The sequence below is a fragment of the Rhinolophus sinicus genome, chromosome 3, assembly GCF_057876585.1.
Source record: "Rhinolophus sinicus isolate RSI-liver-muscle chromosome 3, RSI-T2T, whole genome shotgun sequence".
In the NCBI taxonomy this organism is placed as follows: Eukaryota; Metazoa; Chordata; class Mammalia; order Chiroptera; family Rhinolophidae; genus Rhinolophus; species Rhinolophus sinicus.
In genome coordinates this window covers 9975082-10002660 of record NC_142503.1, presented here as the reverse complement: position 1 = coordinate 10002660, position 27579 = coordinate 9975082, and the positions used below count along the sequence as shown (strand labels likewise).

General features: G+C 40.0%; 1 long non-coding RNA gene and 1 pseudogene across 1 annotated transcript; both read left to right on the top strand.

Annotated features, from left to right (window-relative positions):
• Positions 1-751: 751 nt before the first annotated feature.
• Positions 752-13276, top strand: LOC109459209 (uncharacterized). Its single transcript, XR_002139358.3, has 3 exons — positions 752-855; positions 12747-12894; positions 13005-13276. It is a non-coding gene; the product is annotated as an uncharacterized LOC109459209 (long non-coding RNA).
• Positions 13277-25890: 12614 nt separating this feature from the next.
• Positions 25891-26235, top strand: LOC109459211 (large ribosomal subunit protein eL30 pseudogene; annotated as a pseudogene).
• Positions 26236-27579: the final 1344 nt, after the last annotated feature.

The window sequence follows — 27579 nt, the reverse complement described above, 5'->3', positions numbered from 1 at the left end:
CTTACTCCACTGATACTTACCAAGAAGTTTTTGTATTATAACAAAACCCTACTCAGCAGACCAACAAATGTCATCAGACGGATCTGGGGGGCTTTGCAAGATGGCTGAGTTAGCCGCACAGTAATAAAGCATGTGTTTTCATTCACGCAACCATTTACTGAGAATTAACTACTGTTCTAGATGGTTTGATGGCTACAACAATGAATATGACTGAAGTTAGATCCTCAAGTTGTTGATAATTTGTCAGAAAGCAAGACATACGCTCGAATAATAGAACATAGAAAGCATCCTGAGGGAAGACAGCTCTCAGGTGGGAGTTCAGAGAACATCACACCATTTGAACTTGACCGTGGAGTTATGGGCAGGGCTTCCATATGGAAAGACAAAGGATTCCAGGTGAAATGAACAGAGGTAGGAATATACAAGTTGGCGGGTAGAGGCATTCAGGAACAAGAAGTATTTCATTTTGGTTAATGTATATGTATGTTAAAGGAGTTAAAGCTGAAAAAGTTAGATTACAGCTAAAAACATTTTCTACAGGCAGTGGAGAGGTAACGAATGTCAGAGCACATGGTTCAACCCCTCACTTCAAGTATTAGAGCCCCACACCTAGAGAGTTCCGAGTCTTTCCCAAGGTCCAATAGCAAGTCAGAGCTGTCTCTGGGTTCCCAGTCCAAGGCCCCTCACTGTGTGTGGCTATTTCACAACAGAACTGAGCCTTAGGACAAATAATCTGGCAGCAGAATAAAAACTAGATGACAGAGGTGAAAGGCTGTAGGCAGAGGAGCGGCAGGTTCCAGGAAAGGACTACGGGGCACTTGGAACAAGTTGTTGGCAGTGGCAACGCAAAGGAAGGTACGAATCCAAGAGTAATTGTGGAGGCAGAATTTGCAGGACAAGATGACTGGATGTGTGGGCTGTGGGGGGAGAGGCAGGAGAGTTCATTCCAAGGTTTCAAGCTGAAGGGCTAGGAGTCCCTTTTATGGAAAAAGGAAATCACCCACTCTTTCCTTAGCTCCCGGCAGTGCACCTCCGTCTCTGCCCCTCTGCTGCCAAGCACACTCCCTCAGAGCTTTTCCTGGCCCGAGACGAGGCTTCTCCGCAGAGCCATGCTCCCCGACAAGTGACATCAACACTGCTTGTCTGCCTCTCCTTTCTGTCCGTCTCCTCCTGCATGGAGTATGGTCTCCGCAGGCTTCTACTACTCACTCGCTCATTTTTCTTCAGCCCTATAAGTGTAATTGTTTTCTAAGTTTACAGTCTTTTCTCTTTTTCTTAGTAGTAACATATGACAGAAACCCTACTCCAATGAGTTTAAGTGGAAAAGGGAATGTATTTGTTTCTGAAACTGAAAAGTTTAGAGGTATGTGTGATGTAGGTATAACAGGATCCAAAGATCTAAACTGCATTTCTTGTCTTTCCCCTCCCCCCCCCCCCCACAAGTTCTGCTCTTGTTTCTGTTGGCTTAGCAACTAGGCTGACTCCACTGGTAAGATGGCTTCCAACAACGCAATGGCCTCCCAGCTCAGCTGCTCCAGTGAAAGGAAAAGCTCCAATGGTTCCAACAAAAGTGCTGGAATTTAATTTTATTAGACCCAGTTTGGTCAGGTGCCATTCCTAATCGTATCACTGTGACCAGAGGGATGGAATGTGTTGATTGGCCAGGGTTGGGTGGCAAGTGGCCAGGGTCAGACTAATCCAAATCACATGAACTAAGAGTAGGAAAGGGTGGGGGAATGGGGGCTCCCCAAAAGAAAATTCAAAAGGAAATAGCATCATTATAGTCACCAGAGAAGGGGACTGGATGCTGGAGGAAAACAACACGTGCTGCTGTTGCTTGCATCTATTCAATCCTAAGCATGTAGGTCTGATGTTTTCCTTTGGACTTCTGAACCCTTTGCTTTCTCCTAAACACCTCACTTTTTCTTCTCTATGCATGCAAAGGCGAATGTTTCTCCTACTACCTTTCCTATTCCCATATATAGTGTTACCATGTTCTAAGGCATCTACAATCATGACTTTGTAGTTATTTTTAATTCTCCCCTCCTTAACACCAGACACAAGTGCTGCTACCCAAATACAAACACTTGCATATACAAAACACAGATCCACACACAAGCACACACATACAGAAATGCAAGTCTTCTACTTTGTTTTCTGCTTCATCTCTCCCACCAGCCATCTCACCCTATGTGGTAGGTTATAAAAACGGCCAGATCTTTCACTCTTCTCTAGCTACACCCTCTCCAATGTGATTTTCCACCTCCTCCCATCAATAAGTAGTTTGTTTCCCACTCAGCGAATTTGGGTTGGCCTTATCACTTTCTTTGGTAAAGCTGGTTGGTCTTCGTGACTTTGCTTGTGAACTTGTTCCTCTGTCTTCACCACGAGACCACAGCCACACTGGCCTGCAGAGCAAAGATAAACCATCCCAGCTAAGCCCATCCTAGACTCACCAGGCACCAGACGGCCCAGCAACTGATGACAGAAGCTTGAGAACACAGAGCCCAAAACAGAAAAACTGCCAGGCTAAGCATAGTTCAACTTGATGACCCTCAGAATCATGAGTGAAATAAACATGGTTATTTTTTTGACATTGTTATTTTTAAAGCACTAAATTTTACATAGCAAATGCTAACCAATACACCGTCCTCCTGACACTGACTTAATTCATATGTTCCATTTCCATCTTACCTGGTTGGTGAGTTGTTTGAGTTGGTCTTGGAACGGTTACTAATAATTTTTTTTCAACACTTATATCATGCTTATGCTATGCCAGACAGAATTCTACGTATCTAAATATAATAATTCATTAAACGTTTCACAGCAATAGACTAGGGAAACCAGGATATAGGGAAACCAGAGTGCATGTGACCGAGAGTCACTGGGAAGCATTATTCATCCTGGAAAGAGAAGCAAACATTCAGGAATATTTGGTCAGCCAGGAGGCATCATGGATTTCCATGACGAATTTCGTCTGCTATATACCATCTCTCTCCAGTATGAAATCTCCAGTCCAAGAATGCAATTTTCTTCTAAACAACCATTCTAAACCATCCAACATGCTTAAAAATACTCCATAATTTCATACAAATCACTGGGAATTGCGTATGCACCTCTGAGAACTGAACTGATCTTTATTGGTTTAAAAACCCACTGAAAGAAGGATTGCGTTACTATATCCTCTTGCAATGTTTATCAAAGCAATTCTGTTTAACAGACATCCTTAATCAAGAAAATTATCTGTTACATACTCGTATTTAAGGATAGCAATAATAATTCTACTCTAAATAAACAATTCTAAATAATAAAGATTGCCCAACCCCTCCCCATCAATTACTCTGCCATTGTCCCCCAAATAACCCATATCTAAAATAAATGCAATGACAATTCTACTATGGCAAGTTCTTCATTGTAAAGGAATTCCCAGAGTAGTAGTTGGAGGGAGTGAGAAAGAGGCAGAAGTGTTTTTAAAAAAACACAGCATTTTTTTAAAATTAAATTAAGGATTATATTTGAGGACTATTTGAGAATCTTACACAATTTAAGACTAGACTCAATACCTTTTTTTTTTTTTCAGTTAGTCCAATATTTCTAGCAGCTACTATATTATTTGTTGTTTTTATTCCATTTCTTCCAAGTATAGAGGAGAAGGAAGGGCTATTTTCCTCTGTGAACAGGTGGGGTTGAAAATAAAAATTTTATAGTCAGTCATGAAAATGAGCCCAGTTCAGAATTTTATTTTTGTCAAAAAAATACCACAAGATAGAGGTCAACCTTAACAATTTCATAAAACAGGAAAAAGCTGTAGAATAAGCCTGGCCCTAATTCCCAGTACAAAAGGACTCATGGTGTTTGTAGTGTTATCGAAACGCTAAGTAGGCCTTCTGTGCCCTGGAAAACATCATTTTGATGTTGTTCTTGGAGCCTGAACTATTTTAATCTTTGTTGCTGCTAAAATACACACAAATGATCCATCAACACATATGAGCATCGGAGCATAGGAAATGGAAAAGAGGCAAAGATGATCTGATTTTGAAGGTATAAGATAAAACCCGAAACGGTCTAATGTCACCAAGCCATCAAATATTTGTCACGCAACCTACCATGTATTTAATTAGCTAGTATCATATCAGGATGCTCTTGTTATATAACTGTTAAACAAATTGTCATTCATTTCTTATTAATGGTAATTGCAAAATGCAAGAGGTGAAAAAACTTTCATAATGGGTTAAGCATTAAAAAATGACAGAAAGAAAAATCTCCTAGATCAGCTGAGAAAAAAGGATGATAGCAATGTTATGTTTTATTGACTGCTCAGAAAAATGGGAAAATGTTGTGAATAGACAAGTTCTATTCTGTCTTACTCTAGAATATCTTCAAAGAACATACCAGAAAAAAAGTGTAAACCTGCTTGCCACTTGTTATCTGTATTGTATTGCTGAGTATTCTTATTCTCAAAATGCAATCCTAGAGTGATTTTTTAACCCTTTGACAGTGTCTCTTGAAGACAAACCTAAGACAAATTTAGTTTTAAAGGGGTCATAGGCATTTCTTTAATCTTACAGCGCAGTGAACGTGCACAGACGAATCTGATATGGCAGATCAAAGACTTGGTCCCAGTAGCACTGCTGTAATTTTTCTCTTTAAAACAGTGCCACTCTGTAATGTAGGGTCTCTGGTCCTGCTCCCCACATAAGAACGCAGGATATGGCAAGGCCAAAAAGGAACACCCACGGAGCCACAGATAGGGGAGTCAGACCACTATAGTCTCGCTGGCGGCTGAGTTGGAGACACAGGAAGCAGGAGCCACACGATGCCATTTCATACCAGGAGTTAAAATTTCTATATGTGGCATAACAGTTCTGACACAGAAAAGTAACATAAATTTGACCATCATTTAATAAATATTTGCTCAGTACCTACACTATACCAAGTACCATACTAGATGCTACAAGTAATACAAATAAACAAATAAATAAGCATTGATCCTTGCCATCAAGAATTCACAAACTTTAACAAACTGTTAAGTGCTAGTAAAATAAATAAAATGCAAAGGGAGCACAGAGAAAAGCTATTAATTCTGGGCAAGAAAGAAAACCAAGAAGTTGAAAGGGTGGCCTTTGTAGAGGAGGCGATTCTACTATTTATTGTTTAACAAACTACCCCAAAACTAAGCTGAAGACAATGATGACATTTACTTTGCTCCGGAGTCTACAACTCAGTGCAGGACTCAGTGGGGATGGCTCATCTCTGCTCCACTCAGCGTCAGCAGAGGATGCTTGTGGGCTCGGGACTGGAATCATCTGAAGGCTCATTCATTGACTTTCCTGGAGATTGATGCTGATTCCTGCCTGGGCCTTTATCTGACACTGTTAACTAGAACACCTGTATGTAGCATCTCCATGTTACCTGGACTCCCTCACAACATGGAGTCCATGTTGTGGCTGGACTTTAAGGGTGAGTTGAGAGAGAGAGAGAGAGAGAGAGAGAGAGAGAGAGAGAGAGAGAGAGAGAGAGAGAGAGAGACATTTGACCATTGGCCTAGATTCAGAAGTCATGCAATATCAATTTTGCCATATTCTGCGCATTGGCATGGTCACAAAGTCCTATCCACCACTTGATAGAGAAATGGTGAGGTTCTGGAAGAGCTGGTAGGATCCAAAATATTGCTGTGGCCAATTTTGGAATGTAAAATCTACCACAGCAGGTAATTTTTGAGCTAGACCTTGAAGGATGAGAATTTTTTTCTAGGTGAAGAAGCAAATATTTAGACAGAGAGAATATACAAAGAAAGAGCCATGTAGATGGAAATGCATAACATTTTATCTGTCCATAAATAATATAGAAATCATAGAGAAAATAGCTAAAACTCACTAAGTCAGAACCATATTTCCATTAAAGTGAAAGAGAAAAAATAAAATATTATTTCCATCCCATCATTGACTATCATATGACAAACATTGTGCAAAGTGCTTTCTATTTAATCTCCCAATAATCCTAACTAGTAGAGATTATATCCCCATTTTATGGAAGAAAAACTGAGGTTCTAAAAAGTTAAACTATATACATAGCTATTAAGAGGATCTCATCCTGGTCTACGTGATTCCAAAGCTCATGGTCTTAACAACAGTGTTAGTCTATGAATTGAAAATTGAAAACTAAATCTGAGCCAAAAACATAGGGCTATCATACTGGTTAAGGAATTACCGGCTGTTAAGAAGATAACCCCCCAAATCTCAGCAGATTAATATAGCTGAGCTTTATTTTTTTTCATGAAAATTCTGAAATAGAAGTTTCTGATCAGGAAGAGTCTCCTTCAAACAGTAATTCATGGACTTATTCCCCTTCTCTCTTGTGGTTCACTGCCGTCTACATTTTCCCTCCAAGGTTGCCCGTGCAAGGAAAAGAGCTTGAAGATTTACTAGCTCAGGCTGGAGATTCAATAGCTCACCTGCACTCACATTCTGTTGACTAGAACTCAGTCATATGACCATGCTTAACTGCAACAGAGGCTGGGAAATGTGACTCAGCCACAGCAGCTTAGCAAGCAAAGTGACTCTCTCCTAGAGCTATAAAATATGCTCAAAGTGCCGAGAGGTTTTACAGAAATAAATAACCACTTCACTCATGTTATTTAAATCAATGGATTTCTATTTATTTCTCCTCATACCAATGTATGAAATTCTGGAAAGCATTAGCTTCTAAATACGAACTCATCATAAATCATTTCCCATGTTTGTTTTTACATGAGGCAGTAAATATTATAAAATAAATACCACAGTCAAGGGGAAAGTTATAGGCTGAGTTAGCCACTGCCAAAACAAAAGTGAATAAAGATTTTGGATTTGTCAATAAATGAGCTAACCTGTAATTAAAAATTAGTAAGGAGTAAAAACACAGTCCACCTGTAAATAACATTAAATATACCCCATGTTTTGGATTTCAATGACTTTAAACTAACTGCCTTGACTGCCTTTATCAAGGCCTTCCCTGTCTACTCACAGGCACATTACCTCCTCCCTAAACCCAGCCCTAGCCAAAATGGCCCCCTCACAGTTCCTTGAACACCAAACATGCTCTCAGCTCAGGGTCCCTGTTCTGGGGAAACAGATAGAACTTTTCCCAGTACAATAAATGGACTAAGAAAGATAATCTACCTACAATAGTGCATACGATTGAAAAGTGGCTATTCATGCTATGGAGCTGATTTACAAATCTGATCTGAAAGGAGCAATCCAAAATATTGACCAAGACCAAACAATAGTCTTCATAGGAGATTCACAGACCATTACATAACTCTAAAACTGAAACTCTATAGATACATGAAATGAGTTTGAGCTTAGTTACACTGGAGAAAACAGAACTACTCCCTAGTAATTGTCTTCACATATAGAAAGAGTATGTTAAGGAAACGACCAAAGCCGAGCATCATTTATCTTTATCTTCATCCCATCCCACTCTAACAAGGACATAAAGCAAAATCACTAAATTATAATAAGACAGATTTTGGTTAAGTCTAAAAATCTTTGGAGGATTATTCATGAACAAGAATAGGAAACAATGAGAGAGCCTCAGGCTCTGTTAATAAGTTCCGTCAGGATAGAAATATAACATGCTTTTGGAGGTCCTTTTAAACTCTAATTGTAAGTGTACCATGCTTAGTGACATGAGCTGAAATCAGATGATGTCATACTAAAAATTCAATGGTCTCTGGCGTTCACATTTCTCCTTCAGATAATCTTCTCTCAGAAGACTCCCTGCCCCTCATCCCTTGAAGGAGGTTGCTGTGGATGAATGCTGTTTCCTCCAAAATTCATATTTCGAAACTTAATCCCCAAAGTGAAGATATTTGGCAGTGGGTCCTTTGGAAGATAATTAAGTCATGAGGATGGAATCTTCATAAATAAGATTAGTGCCCTTAAAAGAAGAGACACGAGAAAGGTGATCTCTCTCCACCAGGTGAGGGCACAGCAAGAAGGCAGTCATTCTGCAAACCAGGAAGTGGGCTCTCACCAGGAACTGGCTCCAGAACTCCAGAACACGAATCTCAACTTCCAGAACTGTGAGAAATGAATGTTGCTTCATCTACCCAGTCTATGGTATTGTTAGAGCCGCCTGAACAAACCAAGACAGAGGCTGAAGCCAGTATTACTTTAATGCTGAACGTAGCATTCCAAACATTCACATGGGCTTTCCTTTAGCCCAGAAAAAATTGTGCTTCTCATTTTATCTGTGTTTACAAACCAGGCTAGCTGAGGTAGAAACAAGGTCAAGGTGTTCTTCAAAACCTCAAGTATACCCATCTAAGGAGCAGAACAACCCAAACAGAGGAACAAAATTACAATGCTTTCACCCTACCCATTACTCAAGTACAAATTCATTTGTTATGTGTTTCCTTTGATGATTTTCTTTTTCAATAGCTTGGCAGGAAAGACCCAATGAACTGTGCTGTATGTAAAAGATTAAAAGTTATACCAAGAGTTTTCAGCAGCTATTTCAAACAGAGATGGAAAATTATGTTGATTTTATCAATTTCTGATAAAAAAGACACAGAACTAATCCCAATTCTAGTCATCTCTGTTACTTATTTACATCTTCCATGAGTATGAGCTACAAAAGCAAAGAGGAAACAAAACAGAAGCACCTGAAAACCTATATTTGTACCTTTGCGTCTTTAATTCCATGAGCTACCACTATATTCCCACCAACTGGAAACAGGCAACATGTAGGAGGCTGTTCCAGTAATATCAGTAATATCAGCAAACAGTAATGAACTGAATCAATAGCAATGAAAAATGAAAGGGGGGATGTAAGAGACATCTTGATAATGAATTGGACATCAACATTAGGGTGGGGGAGAAAAAAATAAGAGTGGCTCCCAGACTTCTGGCTTAGAAAAATGGGTGTCATTCAAGGAGATAAGAAAATAAGAGGGGAGAGTTGGGAGTAAACATAATAAATCCTTTCAGGGACATGCTTATCTTCCAGAATCTGTGGATATACTGATGCAGAGCTAGAAGCAAGGCCTGGGACCAAGGAGTTGATTAGGGTTGTTGACACGCTGGTCGAAGCTGTAAGCATGGGTGAGGCATCCCAGGAAGAGGACAGAGTATAGAGGATGGCAGTCTGAGGCCGCCTGACACGCATCGTGAGTAGCAGAGGTTCCTGACCAGGCACCTCAAAGGGAGCAAGCAGAAAGGAAGGAGATAAGTGGGGAGAGAATGATGTCATGGAAGCCAAATGAGGAAAGAAGGGTGTGGTTGGGTGACTGATGTCACAGAGGGCTCGAGTAAGACAGGACACAACATGTCCACTGGATCTGACCTATGAATGTCGGTGACCATGGGGGCAGAGGCCAGGTGGCAGCAGGTTGGGCAGTGATTTAAAAAACGAGTACAGCTAACAAATGTAGAGTGTTTGGAGCAGTGGGTCTCAAACTGAGTGCACAAATATCAGCATCATCTACAAACTTGTTAAAAATGCACATTCTTGGACCCTACCCCAAACCTCCTGAATCAGAAACTCTGGGGATGGGACCCAGTTGTCTGAGCTTGAACAAGTTCTCTAGATGATCCTAGTATACCCCAAAGCTTGACATGCACAGACCTGGAGAAGTTTACACCTGGAGAGAAGGAGAAGGAACCATTGGTGGAAGGAGGAGGACAGTCAAGAGAGCGTTTTGTTTTCCAAAATGAGAGCTATTTTTTAACGTGTATATACAAGGAGGAAAAGAATCAGTGCTTAAAACAAAGAGCCTAGATATGTAGGAAAATAAAGGTAAGTGCTGAAGCCAATTCTTGGGAGAACCAGAAAGTAGATGGTGACTATTTTGCAATATAAAGACAGACCAGCAGCCTAAGAATTATATCCCAGTGCTGGTACCCACCTATCCATTAGGCAAAGCAATGATGACAACATATTTTTGTTATGACAAATCTGCTTCTAATATTTCAACCACTGCCTCCTCTAAGAATTTCCATATTTTTATTTACTAAGTGACTAACATCTTCAGGGCTTAAAGCATTTCATTGCATCTGAGTTATAAAGTCTAGGCAGGCCCTTTGTGGATTAACAGTCCACATAGACCTGGTGTCAAGGCTATTGTGTTTCCCAAAAAATAAGGCCTAGCCAGACAATCAGCTCTAATGCGTCTTTTGGAGCAAAAATTAATATAAGACCCTGTGTTATGTTATGTTATGTTATGTTATGTTATGTTATGTTATGTTATGTTATGTTATGTTATGTTATGTTATGTTATGTTATGTTATGTTATGTGATAAAGACCTGGTCTTATATTATAGTAAACTAAGACCAGGTTTTATATTAATTTTTGCTCCAAAAGACACACTGGAGTTGATTGTCCGGCTAGGTCTTATTTTCGGGGAAACAGGGTATTACAACATGTGAGCTCGACTCCATCGTCTTTAGTAGCCTGCCTAAGGCATTCGTCGCCACACGAACACTCTCCGTACTTGGGGCCATGTGAGCTACAGCACTCAGAGCCGTGACCCAGAGAGGCTGGGAAGAGCAGTATTTTCCTAGAACAGGGGCAAAATGAAAAGGGAAGTCTGGGACTTTTTCCAGACAAAGTAGGTAGGAGACGTTTACCCAATGGCTTCAACAAAAACAATATTCCACCTTCTGGAGTGATTCAAAATGTCAAATACAGACAAAATTTTAAAGGGGAAAAAAAAGAGGTTTGTCTGGTGGGGGAAAAAGGGAGGCTGCCGGTTATGACACCACCACTGGTGATGATTACTTTGTTTTTCCTCTGGTCGAGCTGGTCTGCAAAGACCTGGTGCACCCAGGCAAGAGACAGTAGCAAAACAAGTGTCTGTACAGGAGACCTACAGGGAGATTCAAAGATTTTTAACTTTCATTAACCCCAGTCTTGACTTACTTGTACTTAAAAACATGGTGTTAAATCTTTGTGGTTAAAATCCTAGGTTGACAGCCTTTAATAAAGAAATCCAGAGACTGCAAACCCCAAAATAAACAGAAGCATGGACCAAATGACATTCTCCTTTGAAGGCTGCTCTGGAAAACCCAAGGGAGAAGCACCGACAACACAGGAAGAGTAGGCAATTAATTTCCTTTCTAGGGGCTTTCAGAATGTCTACCAGAACTGCCTGTGCAGAGCAAATTCATGCCACATCAAGGCATCAATCCCGATCACCAATTAGTTAGTCTACTCAAAGTCCTGTCTGGTAGTAACTTCTGTTGACTACTAGGTTGGAAGAGGCATGAGAGTTGAAAAAAAAGCGTCCCTATTCCCAGCGCCAATCCACACACTGTCCAGTTTCAACTGACACTAATTTTCTTCTTTCCCTCTCCCATCCCACTTCAGGGACAGGAAAGTCAAGTTTGGGGACCATGCCTCATAAAAAATAAAGAAATGCATGCATCCCTGTGTGTATCTGTATCGTACCGAAAGAGCGTGACTTTACCTCTTCTCCTCTTTACCTTTCTGACCTTGAGAGGTCAAAGGCTGGCATGTTGTCTGAAATCAGTGCATCTGTGGGCCCCAGACTGTTCAGTACAGAAGAGCTTCTCACATTGACAATGTTCATGAAAATGTAACCACCACTGACTTTATTTTCTAGTAGAAACAGTGTTTTCTACCAGACATTAAAGTGTTATAAAATTAATTTAATGAGTCATGACTAGTATTTTGGAAACGGATAGGATAGGATAGGATAGGATAGGATAGGATAGGATAGGATAGGATAGGATAGGATAGGATAGGATAGGATAGGATAGGATAGGATAGGATAGGATAGGATAGGATAGGATACAAAATATCAGAACAAATCACAGGGAGCAAGGGGGAAGCCTGGCCTGTGAAACTTTTTTTAAGTTTTGTGTGCAACTGTGTGTGCACATACACAAGCGCAGTTGTGTTCTAAGTCACAATGTGAAATGGACCTTTTATAATCAAAAGTTTGAACACTACTATAATAGAAATGAAACTCTCCATCGAACCCTCAGTGATTGCCAGTTCTCAGCTCTAAATAAATAACTGCTCACGTTTGTTTAGCTTGGGAGCCAAATGTCCATTGAGCAGTGTTGGGAGGCAAGAACCCATCCGCGCTGACCAGTGTCTCCCTAGCACTGTGACGCTCTCAAGCGTGACCTCTCTGGGATATTGTGGGGCCAGATGTTCTGGAGCTGAAAGCACGAAAATTGCGGGGTTCCTCAGAAATGACGTGCCTCCCCATGCCTCCTCACCCCACACGGACAAACACCACACACCCAGTCTCAGTCCGGCCTCTGAAGACCACCCATCAACAAATGGCAGAACCCCACAGTTTGCATATTCAATTTCAAAGGATGTTTTAAGAAAACACAGAAATAGTACTTTCCAAGAAAATGGTTACAAGAGGCTCACTTACAAACTCTCCCATTTATAGTTCATCCTCAATCAAGACAAAAAGGACTAGGATAAAACTGTTCTTTTGGGGGGCAGCCGGATGGCTCAGTTGGTTAGAGCGTGTGCTCTTAACAACAAGGTTGCCGGTTCGATTCCCACATGGGATGGTGGGCTGCACTCCCTGTAACTAGATTGAAAACAGTGACTGGACTTGGAGCTGAGTTGCGCCCTCTACAACTAGATTGAAGGATGACTTGACTTGGAGCTGATGGGCCCTGGAAAAAACACACTGTTCCCCAATAAAAAATTAAAATTAAAAAAAAATGTTCCTTTCCGTGCAGCAGGTTCCAACCCCTGAGTTTTACCACCACAGGTTGAACAGATGCCCTGGCCTGGCAGCGTGGCTGCCCTCACTGTCCCCAGGTGGCTTCCCCCGTGGGTCCTGCTCGTGTTAGCTCACTGGTTGTGCACTGGGACACAACCATTTGCACAAGATGTGGACAACATTGCTTTTTATTCAGGTAATAAATAATATTGGCAAGTTGCTTGTTTTTTCCCTTAGCATTCTCTCAAGATAAATTTATTGTGAAAATAAAAATCAAAATATTAAAACTTTTCTTTTCCTCTTCAGGCACAGAAATGGAATTTGGAGGCCTTAAAAAAAATAAAAAGCTAACGGCTTTACAAGGAATATCTGTCATGCTTGGGGAACATCAAAGCATCGTGGTGTGTGTTTAATATGTTCATATCAACAGAATGTGTATTTTTAAAGTTACATTTGATGAAATGCAAGCTACCCAAGAGATGAGAGGATCAAAAAAGCTTTGGGGAAAAGAAGAAGAATTTGTAAAATCCCATTTGACAAACACTTAAAAAATAAATTGGGTAATTATTCCCCTTTGTAGTTCACCTTTGATGGGTCAATATTTAGTGATGATGGAATCTAGACCTATTCCTTTGAACTTAGACCTAAGTTCAAAGGTAATTTCTTTCTTACTGGATGCACATTACTTTCATTCTCATTGCATTCACTTTGTACATTCCAGCATAACAAATACTTAAAAGTATAAAATTACTGAACAAAGTAAAGAAGATTTATGAGTCAAATTTAACATTATTCCAGCTAGAAAAAATATGAAGCCTCTATGAGTAAATATTGATTAGCCAAGTGCACATTTTGTCTTCTTTGTTCTGAAAGGACATACGTAAAGAATCCATGCCAATAGAAATTGTATTCATTTTGGTATCTTTTGAATTAAGGATCCTTCAGAACCTCACACAGACGACAAATTCTCGAAGGCCTTTCCCTACAGCCCATTCTCCAGACACATAGGTAAGGAGATGGTTGACTGAGAGTGTGGATATTCATTCCGTGAAACTTCCATGCAAAATAAGAAAGTTCTGCCTTAGAGCCTAGGGTCCTGAGCACGTGCCACATACAAAAGCATTAGGAACCATGAGAACAGGACAACATGACCTGGACTTTCTTTCACCCACAGGAAGGACTCCATTTAGGAGTGGGAAAGCAGGCCATGCCGCCAGCCTCTCTGGACTGATGCCCTTATAATGAACACACTGCATGGCACTTACAGATCACTCCTTTCAAACCAGAGGAGTTATTCATGACCAGCTGTGATGGTTAGTCTTCTGTGTCAACGCAGCAAGGCTACGGTGCCCAGTTATTCAATCCAACACTGGTCTGGGTGAAAGTATTTTGTATGTGTGGCTAACACCTATGGTCAGTTAACTTTAAAGAAAGAAGATGACCCTCAATAATGTGAGTGGACCTCATCCAATCCACTGAAGGCCTTAAGTGTAAAACTGAGGTTTCACAGTAGAAGAAATTCCACCTGAATATTGCAACATTAGTCCCTACCCGAGAGTTTCCAGACAACTCTTCCTGACGGCCTGCCGTAGCAATGTCAGACTTGCCAGCCTCCACAATCGCTGGCTGGTTCTCTGGCAGAACTGTGACTGATATACCAGTCAGCTGATCTGGAGTGGCATCGATCTAAGTTCATGGGGAAGTAAAGGGCCTTATTATGCCCTAAATTCTAGTCAGTTGAAAATCCCAAAACATTGGTCTTATAAACTTTAAAGCATGCAATAGCAGACCTTTAAAATGATTTGCTACTATGTTCTTAAATGTTGATGGGCGTTTGTAAGAATATACTCTATTGTACAACTAGTGAATATCAAATTTCTGTCAAGTTGAAAAGACCCTTGAAATTGGCGCTTGGGCTGGTTAGGTTTCCATTGTTAAATGGCTGCTGCCTTTCAAGGCAGAAGGAAACACATCTGGTTTCTGAAACGTTACCAAAACCAAAGTCAACTAAAATACGTATGACGTGATGAATGTTAAAATGAAGTTGAAATTGGTTTCAGCCCATCTCCAAAGCTGCAGCTGCTCTTCTGATAACTCTACCTTATCTGCCGTATTTCCATAGTTTCCTGGAAGGTTGTTTTCTTTTTAATCCCCATCTATGAATGAATGTGCATTCTACATTTTTCACACAAGCTATCGGTGATGAGTCTTAACATTTTTCCCCCACCACGAAAGACTACAAATTTTCTTCCTCTTACATTCCTCTTTTGCCATAATAGGCCTCTATGGCTGAGTGGTTTTATTTTGTTCCATCATAAGAGAGTTTAATATAAGCTTGTCAAAAAAAGAGACAGCAGTGACAGTTAAATTAAAAGTGGCACCAATTAATGTATTTATAGAACACCACACACAAACAGACAACAGATGAAGAGAGAATATTTATACATGAGAAGCCCACCAGATTCAGCAATAATCAATTTTTCAGAAAGTCTGTGCCGCTGACAAAGTATTAGTAAGAGAAAACCGCAAAGATTGAAGGAACATAAAATGGGGTCCTTTTTCCTGCCACCTGGGCCACAATTGTGACCTGGGAGGCAGTGTCACAAGTCATTAGAAGATGGATTGGCTATCACCCTCTCAGTGACGCATGTAGTGAGGACTGTGGGTCCACATAGGAGATAATGGCTCTCAAGCCACCTGGCCGCTCTGGTTACTGTGACAATGGAAGGGTCACTTGCCTCGGTCCTCTAGACACAGCCAGGGACACGGACAAAATGTGGGCTGACTGTGTTCCTCTTTGCTGCCTCTGTCGCTCTGTCATAGCATACCTGTCCCCACACACCAATGCTGCTTGTAAGGAAAAATCAGATATCTGCCTTTCATCAGAGTTAACATGTTACCTACCCTGTGCCCTCAGAGTTTTGAAAGGTTTAAACTTCTGCTAGGTGTGGAATCTGTTCCGTATTGAAGGGATTTCTGGCATCAATGGCAGGCTGGGGTGTGGAGGTTAAGAGGCATTTTAAGGCGGGCAGGCCCTCCTATATTCCTAAATGACACATCAGGCAGTCACACCCTGCATTACTCCTGTCACTCTGGAGATGAGCAGAAGAGAGATGTGGCTGCACGTAGAGTGAGGTGCTTCCTCTCCATACTATAGGCCAATTCAGAAGAAAGAGGGTCCGGAGGTGGCAATGGATTCACTGGGACAAAGTTATCTGTCTATTGCTTCTCTAGATATGTAAACTCTTTAAGCACCACATATGCTCTAGACCAAATGACTGCATCCCCCTAAAATTCATATGTTGAAACCTAATCCCCAAGGTGATGGTTTTTGGAGGTAGGGACTTTAGAAGGTGATTAGACTGTGAGGGCAGAGCCATCATGAATGAGATCGGTTCCCTTATTAAAGAGACCCCAGAAAGCTCCCTGCCCCTTCCCCCATGTGAGGACACAGCAAAAAGACAACTGTCTATGAACCAGGACTCAGGCTGTTGGCAGACACTAACTGTGCAGGCTCTTTGATCTTGGTTTTCCCAGCCTCCAGACCTGTGAGAAGTAAATTTGCTGTTTATAAGCCCCTTAGAGTATGTAACAGGTGTTCTATTAAAGCAGCCCATATGGACCAAGACGACATACAAGCTGGTTTCTTAAATGGCCAAAGACTTTTCATAGGCCAGAAAATATATATACTAAAAGTATAATCACAGACTTTTGATTCTGGCTGTGATGGAGTAGTCTAGAGAAAACTAAAGAAAAAAGAATAGATAAAATCTTGTTTTTAATTGCTTAAAAGCATAGGAGAACTGCCGAGGCATCCTGGCAGAATTTGTGTACCAGATTCAAAAAAGAAGGGAAACTTACAGAGGTGAGCCCCACTTTTGGCATTCTAATTTCATTTTCAGGGTATTTACCAGTTCGTGGTGTTGGGCTAGAGACTGAGAAGCTGGGAAGAGGCAGCAGAATTTAAGCAATTTTTCAGGACTAGGAAGACAAAATGGGATTTAAGGCTACAAAAGTGGCCTTGAGAGGCCAAGTTATCAAAGAGAAGGGGGGCACCAAGAATAAATCCAACACTCGGCCATGGTTTTCCCCATTGTGTCAGGCAGAAGACTGCAACACGAAAATACATAGGAATAATGAACAATGTAAATTTATGTAAATCTAAATAAATATTAATTTTACAAAACAACAATAATATTGTTTTGTGGAGATGAGATTTAAATATGTGTGGGATTAAACTGCATGATAAAAATAACAAAAGGAAAGGGGGTTCATGGAATTAAATAGTTCTAAGGACTTAACATTATCTTATGATGGGTAAAGAACATGTTTATGTTAGACTTGAATAAGTCAAAGATAATTTTTTTAATTTCTAGGATGACTTCCAAAAGAATAGCATAAGAATATCTTTTCTAGGGCCGGCCCGGTGGCTCAGGTGGTTAGAGCTCCATGCTCTTAATGCTGAAGGCTGCCGGTTCAATTCCCACATGGGCCAGTGGGCTCTCACCCACAAAGTTGCCGGTTCAACTCCTTGAGTCCCACAAGGGATGGTGGGCTCTGCCCCCTGCAACAAAGATTGAACACGGCACCTTGAGCTGAGCTGCCTCCCGAATGCCTCAGTGGGTTGGAGCGCATCCTCTGAACCACAAGGTTACCAGTTTGATTCCTTGACTCCCGCAAGGGATGGTGGGCAGCGCCCCCTGCAACTAAAATTGAACACGGCACCTTGAGCTGAGCTGCCGCTGAGCTCCCAGATGGCTCAGTTGGTTGGAATGCGTCCTCTCAACCGCAAGGCTGCCGGTTCGACTCCCACAAGAGATGGTGGGCTGTGCCCCCTGCAAATAGAAAACGGCAACTGGACCTGGAATTGAGTTGCGCCCTCCACAGCTAAGACTGAAAGGACAACAACTTGACTTGGAAAAAAGGCCTGGAAGTACACACTGTTCCCCAATAAAGTCCTGTTAAAAAAAAAAAAAAAAAGAGAAAATCTTCTCTAAACAGAACAAATAGAAGAGAGAATAGAATAATTTTAAAAATAGCTGATTAAAAAAAAAAAAACAGAAAAAAAACATAAAGACATTAGAACAAGCATAAAAATAGTAACATGGTAGATTCAAAACATATTTATTAATAATTACATAAAATATAAATGGTCTAAATAGTATAAACAAAAGACAAAAACTGTCAGCCTACATAAAATAACAAAACCCATCTAATGCTGTTTACAAGATACACATGTTAAATATAAAAAGACACAAAGGCTCAAAGTGAAAGGATGGAAAATGCATACCATGCAAACACTAAAATAAAGCTTGTCCAAAGATAGTAATACCAGACATGGTGCAATTTAAGGCAAGAAACTGCACTAGAGATATAGCAGAACATTTCATTATAATTAAAGTGTTAATCCACCAAGAAAATATAAGTTATAAATTTGTGTGTATCTAATATCATTGAATAAAATAATTTTTAAGCTAAAAGGAAAAATAAAAAACTCCACAATATAGTGGGAGGTTTTAACACACCTTTCTCGGTAATTGGTAGAATTGGGGGGAGAGGGGATCAGTAAGGATATAAAAGATGTGAATGTCCAGAGTGTGAGAGATATGAATGTCACAATTAATAAGGTTGACCTAATTGATATAGAGAGAGCATGGCAACCAATAATAGAAGAATACACACTGTTTTCCAATGCACTTGGAACATTTACCAAAATGTACCATAATGCTGGGTCAGAAGTCAAATCCCAACAAATGCAAGAAGTTGAAATAAATTAGAGTGTGTTCTCTGACTATGGTAGACTTACGCTTGTTATCAATAACAAAAAAGACGATCAGAATATTTCCAGCTGCTTGGAAATTCAGCTTTTAAATAACTGTTGTGGTATATGTAGCGCCCTCCACTTCAGAACCCAAACATTTATTTTCCTCAGCTGTAGGATCACCATACTCCTGCCAGGAATTCTTCTAAACCAAGAGGACCCATTTTTCCTGAAGCTACACCCCCACCCTAGGAACATTTTGCATCCAATGACCAGTTAGTTGAAGCATGGATACAAAAGCCTTTGTCTTCATCAGACAACTCTCAAGTTCCATCCCAGGTCCAGAACTCCCCAGGAGATTGGCTAAGAGCTCTGTTGCAGGTATATAATAGTTAGACTTCTCCCTCTGCACAATGCTTACATCACTCTCCTACAGGTGTAGATCTTGAGATCCAATAAATCTCATGCACAAAACTCCCCATCTCAGAATCTGTTTCCCACGGACCCAATCTAACAATTATGGATCCAAGAAGAAATCACAATGGCAACTGCAAAATATTTTTAGTTTAATGATAATGAAAAGATGATATATCAAACTTTTGGGGAGGCAGCTAAAGCAGTGTTTAGAGAGAATTATGTACCTTTAAAAATATTTTAGAAAAGGAGGCTGAAAATCAATTACCTAAGAGTTCATCTCAGGAGCAAATTAAACTCAAACAACAGGAAGAAAAAAGAAAACAAAAATCAGAAATTAATGTGCAATAGATACTATCAGCAAAATTGATAAATTTCTAACAAGACTGATTAAAAGAAAGAGAAATGCTACAAAATAGATATAAGAGAAGAGGAAATAGGAATATCATTGCCAATCTTATGTGTATGTAAAATGATCTTAAGAGGATCTTACAAACTTCATTTCAAAAATATTTTTTAACTGCAGATGGAACAACAGATTCCTTTTTTAAAAACCCTAAAACTGACACTAGCATAAAGAGAAAATCTGAATAGTTAGATATCTATTGTAATAAAGAAATTGAAACTATATTCATAATGTTAACACTATGAAGATTATCTCCAGGCTGTTAGAGAAAACCAGAGCCAGGTAATGGCTAGAACAGATTTTATTCAGCAACCATTGCAATTGGGGAAAAAAGACTTCAGTGCAGAACTGGGCTTGGGAGATCCAAAATGACAGTAAATAAACACTGTGCCTGCTTCCTTCTGTAAACACATTAAAATACAACTAAATTATAGAACAATCAACCTGGAGAACCATCTAAAGTCTAGCTGAACAGAAGTCCTATAACTAAGGATATAAAGAAGAAGCCACATCAAGACTGGTAGGAGGGATGGATACGTGAAACAGACTGGCCCCAAACCTATGTGAGGCAGTTGAAAATTAGAGGGGATGTCTCAACCACAGAATTTCCCCCCAGAAGAGTGAGAAACACTAGCCCCACACACACACGAGGCTCCCCTGCCCAGAGTACTGGTGCTGGGAAGAGGAGCCCCCACAACTTATAGCTGTGAAAAACAGTGGGGATTCTGACCGTTCAGGTGGGACAGAAGGCTGGGGTAAACCCAGACATCCTCCTAAGAGGCCCACACAGACTCACTCACTCGCAAGCATTCAATCTAGGCTCCAACGGACAAATGGTGATTCAGGGGGCATCAGAGGCATACAGGGGGCACACTGATGTGTGTGGCTTTGGAGTGAAGTCTGGAGGACAGTCACCATTTTCCCTATCTGAAGTCCTCTTCCAGTGCAGCTGGCAAGTGGCCACCATCTTTTCTGTGTTGATCCCTCCCCCACTACGCCAAATCTAAATCTGACTGGTCTGGTGAGCTCTGCTGCTCTACTATGTTGATTCACTGAGAACCCATCCTACCAAACTGCCCCAATGCTGAAAGCACTTTTTTTTGAGCAGCAGGCTTCACCTACATTGTCTCTTTCGTGGAAAACTATTGGAGTCCTCAGGCCCCAGGTGAGCAACAAGTGCCCTCAGTGAGCTCTGAAATTTTTGTTGAGTAGCTCCAGGCTCAGCACTGGCACCAAACCATAATCTACATTAACCTGTTGCCCACAGCTCTTCATACTCTAGTGGTTCCCTGAGGCCCTGCCTCACCCAACTCTGTACCACATGAGGCTTTATCAGTCTCTGAACCTTAAGGGAGCTGGCAGTTGGCAGCAGGCCTTGGGCTGTCCTGGCTTTTTGCAGAGCTACCCCAGGCTTGGTACTGGTGGCAAACATTCTTATTTCGAAGTGTGGCCTTTCCCACATGCTTCCAGGGTTAGCACAGGCAGTGAACAACTGCAGATCACTTTCTAGCTCCCACTAGGTAGTCCCTGGCTAGTCACAGGCAATGAGTGACCTGGTTCTGCACTGGAGCCCATCCCAAGAGGATCCAGAACCAACATACTTGGAGGTTGGCTTCAGACCACAGCAGAACAATGCCCAATTAGCCCCACAAGCAGCATACACAAAGGGCAGTCTCAACACGCACCAGAGCCCATTGCGGTAAATCCCAATCAGTGAGGTAAACCCCCTGCACAGTAGCCTGTAAGCTGTGGACATAGCTAAACCCCACAGCCAGTCAGCCTGAGGGTCAATCCCACACACTGAGATGCCAATAGCAATCAAGACTCAACTATAGTAGGAGGGCACACACAACCCACACAAGGCACCTGGAGCACCCAGAGCAGGTGACCAGGGAGACCTGCCAAGGTCCCACATGACACCTATTAAATAAGGCCACCAGCCAAGACTGGAGACATAGCAGCCCTACCTAATACATAGAAACAAACAAAGAGGCAGCCAAAATGAGGGAACAAAGAAAAATAATGTCCCAAATGAAAGAACAGGAGAAAAATCCAGAAAAAAAAACAAAACAAAATGGATGCAAGGAACGTGCCAAAGACAGAATTCAAAACAATGGTTATAAGGATCCTCAAGGAACTTAGTGAGAACTTCAACGAAGAGATCGCAAGCATAAAAAAGAACATAGAAACTATAAAAAAGAATCCATCAGAAGTAAAGAATATAATAACAAGCGAAGAATGCACTAGAAGGAATCACCAGCAGACTAAATGAAGCAGAGGCTCAAATCAGTGATTTGGAAAACAAGGTAGCAGAAAACACCCAATCAGAACAGCAAAAAGAAAAAAGAATCAAAAGAAAAAAATGAAGGTAGTTTAAGATGCTGTCCTCTGGGACAACATCAAGCATAACAACATTTGCATCATAGGGGTACCAGAAGGAGAAGAGAGAAAGCAAGGGATTGCGAACTTATTTGAAAAAATGACTGAGAACTTTCCTAACCTGGCCAAGAAAATAGACATACAAGTCCAGGAAGTGCAGAGAGTCCCAAACAAGATAAAACCATACAGGCCCACACCAAAACACATTATAATTAAAATGGCAAAGGTTAGAGACAAAGGTAGAATCCAAAAGCCGCAAGAGAAAGGCACCTAGTAACTTATAAGGGAACTCCCATAAGATTGTCGGCTGATTTCTCAACAGAAAATTTGCAGGCGAGAGGGATTGGCACAAAATATTCAACGTGATGAAAACTAAGACGGTGCAACCAAGGCTACCCAGCAAGGCTATCATTTGAAATTGAAGGAGAGACAAAGAGCTTCCCAGACAAGAAAAAGCTAAAGAAGTTAATCACAACCGAACCAGTATTACAAGAAATGTTAGAGAGACTTCTTTAAAATGAAAAACATAAATAAGTAAAAATTATGAATAATAAAAATAATAAAATGGCAATAGCTATACATCTAAAAACAATTACTTTTAATGTAAATGGATTAAGTGCTCCAATAAGAGGGTTGAATGGAAAACAAAACCCTGACAAGAGACTCACCTCAAACTGAAAGACATACACAGATGAAAGTGAAGGGATGGAAAAATACATTTCAAGAAAATGGAAAAAAACAGAAAAGCTGGGATAGCAATATCTATACCAGACAAAATAGACTTTAAAACAAAGGCTATAAAACAAGAGACAAAAAAAAAAAAAACCTCAATAATCTCATTTCTGAGCATTTATTCGAAGAAACCCAAAACACTATTTCGAGGGGACATGTGCATCCATATGTTCATTGCAACATTGTTTACAATGGCCAAGATGTGGAGGCAGCCTGGGTGTCTGTCGATGGAAGAATGGATAAAGAGTAGGTGCTGCATATACGAGTATACAGTGGAATATTGCTTGGTCATGGAAGGAAATGGGTTCTTACTATTTGCAGCGTCATAGATGGACCTGGAGGATGTTGTGCTGAGTGGAGTGTCAGACAGAGAAAGACAATGTAATGTGCTTTCATCTATATGTGGAATCTAAAGAACAAAATAAACAAGCAAAATAGAAACAAACTCACAGATACAGAAAACATTTTGATGGTTGCCAGATAGGAGTAGGGTTGGGGGTGTGGGTGAAAAAAGGGGAAGGGATTGAAAAGTACAAATTGGTTGTTACAAAGTAGTTATGGGATGTAGGGAATAGCATAGGGAATATCGTCAATTATATTGTAATTGATGTGTAATATGTATGGTGTCAGATGGGTATTAGATTTGTTGGGGTGAGATGGGAGGGGGTTTGTTGTTGGGGGTAGGGTAAAGGGATTAAGAAATATAAATTGGTAGTTACAAAATAGTCATGGGGATGTAAAGTAAAGCATAAGGAATATAGTCAATGATATGTCAATATGTATAGATAGTGCCAGGTGAGTACTAGACTAGTCAGGGGGATCATTTCTTAAATTATATAAATTTCTAACCACTATGCTGTACACCTGAAATTAACATAAAACAATATGGAGTGTCAACTGTAAAAGGGGGGAAAAGGTGAAGGGGACTAAGAGGTCCAAGTTTCCAGGTATAAAACAAGTGAGTCATGGGGATGTGACGTACAGCATAGGGAATATAGTCAATAATACTGTGATAGCGTGGTACAGTGTCAGATGGTTGCTGGACTTACCATGGCGATCACTTCTTTAGGTATATAAATGTTGAATAACTATGGTGTACCCCTGAAACTAATATAATATTATATGTATGCTATATTTTTAATACTAATAAAAATCTTTTTAAAAAAATGAAGAACTGGGCTCAATTCTGAATACAGAATAGACAGCTGGGGATTCATAGTCAACAAGCAGAATGAGGGGGGTCAGTAGATGGAAAATCAAGGGTAAGGGGGTCCCTGCTAAAACAACTTAACAGGGTTCTTGCTGAAGTCAGGTCAGAGTGGTCAGATACCAAGGATGGGATATTCTCTCTAAGCTGATTTAACAGGATTCTTGCTACAACTGGATCCTGCAGGCCCAGGAAGGATGGGAGACAAAGTAAAGGCCTAGTTGAGAAGAGGGCTCAGAGGAACCTGACTAAAGCTTGATCAAGGAGAAAGTCTTTGTCAAGATTCAGACAATTTTACCAGTAGATTTTCTCCAAACATTTAAAGAACAATTGATACCAATATTATACAAACTTTTCTACATAACAGAAAAAAAGAACCATACTTCTTAACTCGTTGTATGGGGCTAGCATAAATTTGATAGCGCAATTGGAAAAGAACGTTACAAAAAAGAAAAACTGCCTGTCAACTCTCACAGATGTAGAAGTGAGAAAGAAAACAGCAGCCCCTTATTTTTGGAACCTGGATGGCACTATCTGCTAGGCCTTGGTTATCCTGTTCAGCAGAAACAGTTTCACAGAAAACCAACATTAAATAAGGTCGTTATGAATCAAGATACACCAACACTACATATAATGTCTGAACACAGTCAAAACCAAGATCATTGTTCAAACCATAAAAATGACTAAACATCTCCCATCCTGGCTAATATGAGTGATTAATGAGTTACTAATTAAAACTAATTAAATATGAGTTACTAATTAAAACTTTAGCCTCAAGGCATCCCTCCTGCCTTGTAGATAAGATTTATTAAAACACGCAATCAGGATGGCTCCTGCTTCCTGATAGCATGATTGGAGCAAAGCTCCATTTCCTTAAATCCTCCCTAAAAACACCGAGTCCTATAATAAATTGTTCTTAACTCCCTCTTACCGAGATGCCCCATTGTTCCCACTGTGTGTACTAGTCCCCCTCATCCCACTAAGTAATAAACCTACTTGTCAACTTCAAGTACATTCCTGGTGGTCTTTGGTAGGAAGATATTGACAGATGATGAAGTACTCATCAAATAATTACGTATCAAACCCAACAGTGTATAAAAATAAGAACATACACAACCAAGGTGGGTTGATTCCAGGAATGGATTCAAGATAATATTGAAAAATCAATCAATGTAATTCACCACATAACAAGGGCGGGGGAAGAAATGTCACATGATCATAATAATAAATGCAGAAATTGTTTTTGATAAAGTTGAAAACTCATTCATGTTAACAAAATTGAAAACTTTTAGCAAACATAGAAGAAAACTTCCTGTATCCTGATAAAGAGTATCTACAAAAACTATATAGCAAACATCATACTTAATGGTGAAATATGAAAATAACTTCTCCTCAGATAGAGTAACAAATATGTCACTGTGATCGCTTATGTTCAAACAACTGGAGGTTTTAGCCACTATAATAAAGCAAGAAAATAGACAAGATTAAATCTGACAAAGATTTGTAAGACTGAAAGTTACAAATATTGAAAGAAATCTTTAAAATCTAATTAGTTGAAAACTATGTTTTGTGTTCCAAAATATGTTTGAAAGACTCAATATTATAAAGGTATCAGTTGATCCCAAATAAATCTATTTCCGAGCAGGGTGTTTTAATGAAAATTGCAATTTGATTTAATATTTGTGTGGAAATGCAAAGGTCTAAGTATAGCCAAGAAATCTAGAAAAAACAAACTTGAGGTCTTACACGAGCAGATATCAAGATACATTATAAAGCTACAGCAATTCAGAGAGTATATTATTGTTTCAAGGATAGACCAATAGATATATGACAGAATAGAAAGTGAAGAAACTGTCACTTGATTTTTTTACAAAGGTGACACATCAGTGAGGAAAGAGTGGCCTTTTTAATAAATTGTGCTGGAGCCATTGGAAATCTACATAGAAAGAAAAAAATATTAAATTCCTACCTCACACGAAACATAATAATCAACTCCAGGTGAGTTGTAGCTGTAAAATAGGTAGAAATAAAATAAAGATTCTAGGGAGGAAAAATGAGAATATGTTCATGACCTTGGGAGTAGATTAAAAAAAATTAAGAAGATAGAACAGCAATAACCATATATAAGATGATGGATAAATTTGACTAAAATGTGAAAGTAAGAATTTCAGCTAATCAAAAAGATACCGTTAAGAAAGTGAAAAGGCGGCATTGTGGGAACTTCTTCCTTTCTTTCTCCACAGCCATGACGGCTGCTCTTGGCTGGGGGCCTTCCCACACCTAAGGCAGGAAGATGGTGGCTGCAAAGAAGACAAAAAAGTCGCGGCAGTCAATCAACTCTAGGCTCCAACTTGCAATGAGAAGTGGAAAGTATGTGCTGGGGTACAAGCAGACTCTCAAAATGATCAGACAAGGCCACGCAAAACTAGTCATCCTTGCCAGCAACTGCCCAGCCATGAGGAAATCTGAAATAGAGTATGACGCCATGTTGGCCAGGAGGGGTGTCCATCACTACAGCGGCAATGATATTGAATTGGGCACAGTGTGGAAATACTACAGAGCATGCACACGGGCTATCATTGATCCAAGCAATTCTGATATTATTAGAAGCATGCCAGAAGAGACTGGTGAAAAATAAATCATGCAAAATTTTTCTTTAATAAAATTGGCCAGAGCTTGGTTAAAAAAAAAAAAGAAAAACAAAGAAAAGTGAAAAGGCACACAACAGACTGTAAAACAAAAACAATGTGCCATCCAACTATCCAACAAAGGACTCATATACAGCATATACAAAACTCCTACAAGGTAATGAGGAAAAAGACCATCCAGTAGAAAAATAGACAGTTAGACCTGAGCAGGCACTTTACAAAAAGAACATCCAAATGGTCATTAAACGTATGAGATGGTGCTTATCATCAGTCATCAGGAAAAGGCAAATTAAAACCACAAAGACATGCCACTCTGTACCCACTCGAACACCAACTTCAGGTGAGGATATCAAGCTATTGGATTTTCCTTGGATGGCCGTTGCTAATGTAAATTAGTGCAACCAATTGAAAAGAGTTTGGCTTAAACTGACCATATGCTTCCTCGATGACCAGCAATTCTACTCCTAAGTATATGCCCAAAAGATAATGACTACATATGTGTACCAAAAGACGTAGTAGCACTCTGCATAGGAACCAGAAACTGGGAACAACTCAAAAGTTTATCAACAGTAAATGAATAGTGGTTAATTCACATGGTGCAAAGCTACGTGGCAATGAGAAAGAACAAACCCACCACATGCAACAACATGAATGAATTCCATGGACAAAAGTTGAATGAAAGAAACCAGGCACTAAAGTGTACCTAGTGAATGATTTCATTTATATAAAATTCAAAAACTTGCAAGACCAACAATCCGTAACTTAAGTCAGGATAAGGGTTACCTTTGAGGAGAGGCACGGATTTACTGAGAAGATTCCTGAGGCGGGCTTCTGAGTTGCTAGGGAGGATCTATATCTTGGCCTGGAGGGCATTCATAATTTGTGTTCACCTTGTGAAAATTAATACATACATTACTTTATCTTTGCTCTCGTCAATCAAAAGTTTATTTTAATGTACCAAATATAGTAAATGTGTATGGGAGGTGACAGTTATTTCCTCAAAAATATATAGGTGTGTAAGGCTGTAAAGGGGTGAGTTTGTTCCAGATTTGAATGGGGAATTTTAGAAGACTGTACAGAAGCTCGAATGATTTCCAAAGACATTATACAACTGACTTGTGCATTTATAATGACCTTTTGTTACTTCATGTCTCATTCCATTCTTTCCATTCAATGTTCTAAATGTCCCCAAAGAAACATACATAATACAATAAACAAACTGTGCCATTTGTTCCTGGCCCATGGACATCAAGTCAAGACTTGAGCAAGAAGAATTAAAATCTTAAACCCAGATCTACTCCTCACTAAATCTGTGCCACCTGAAGCACCACAAT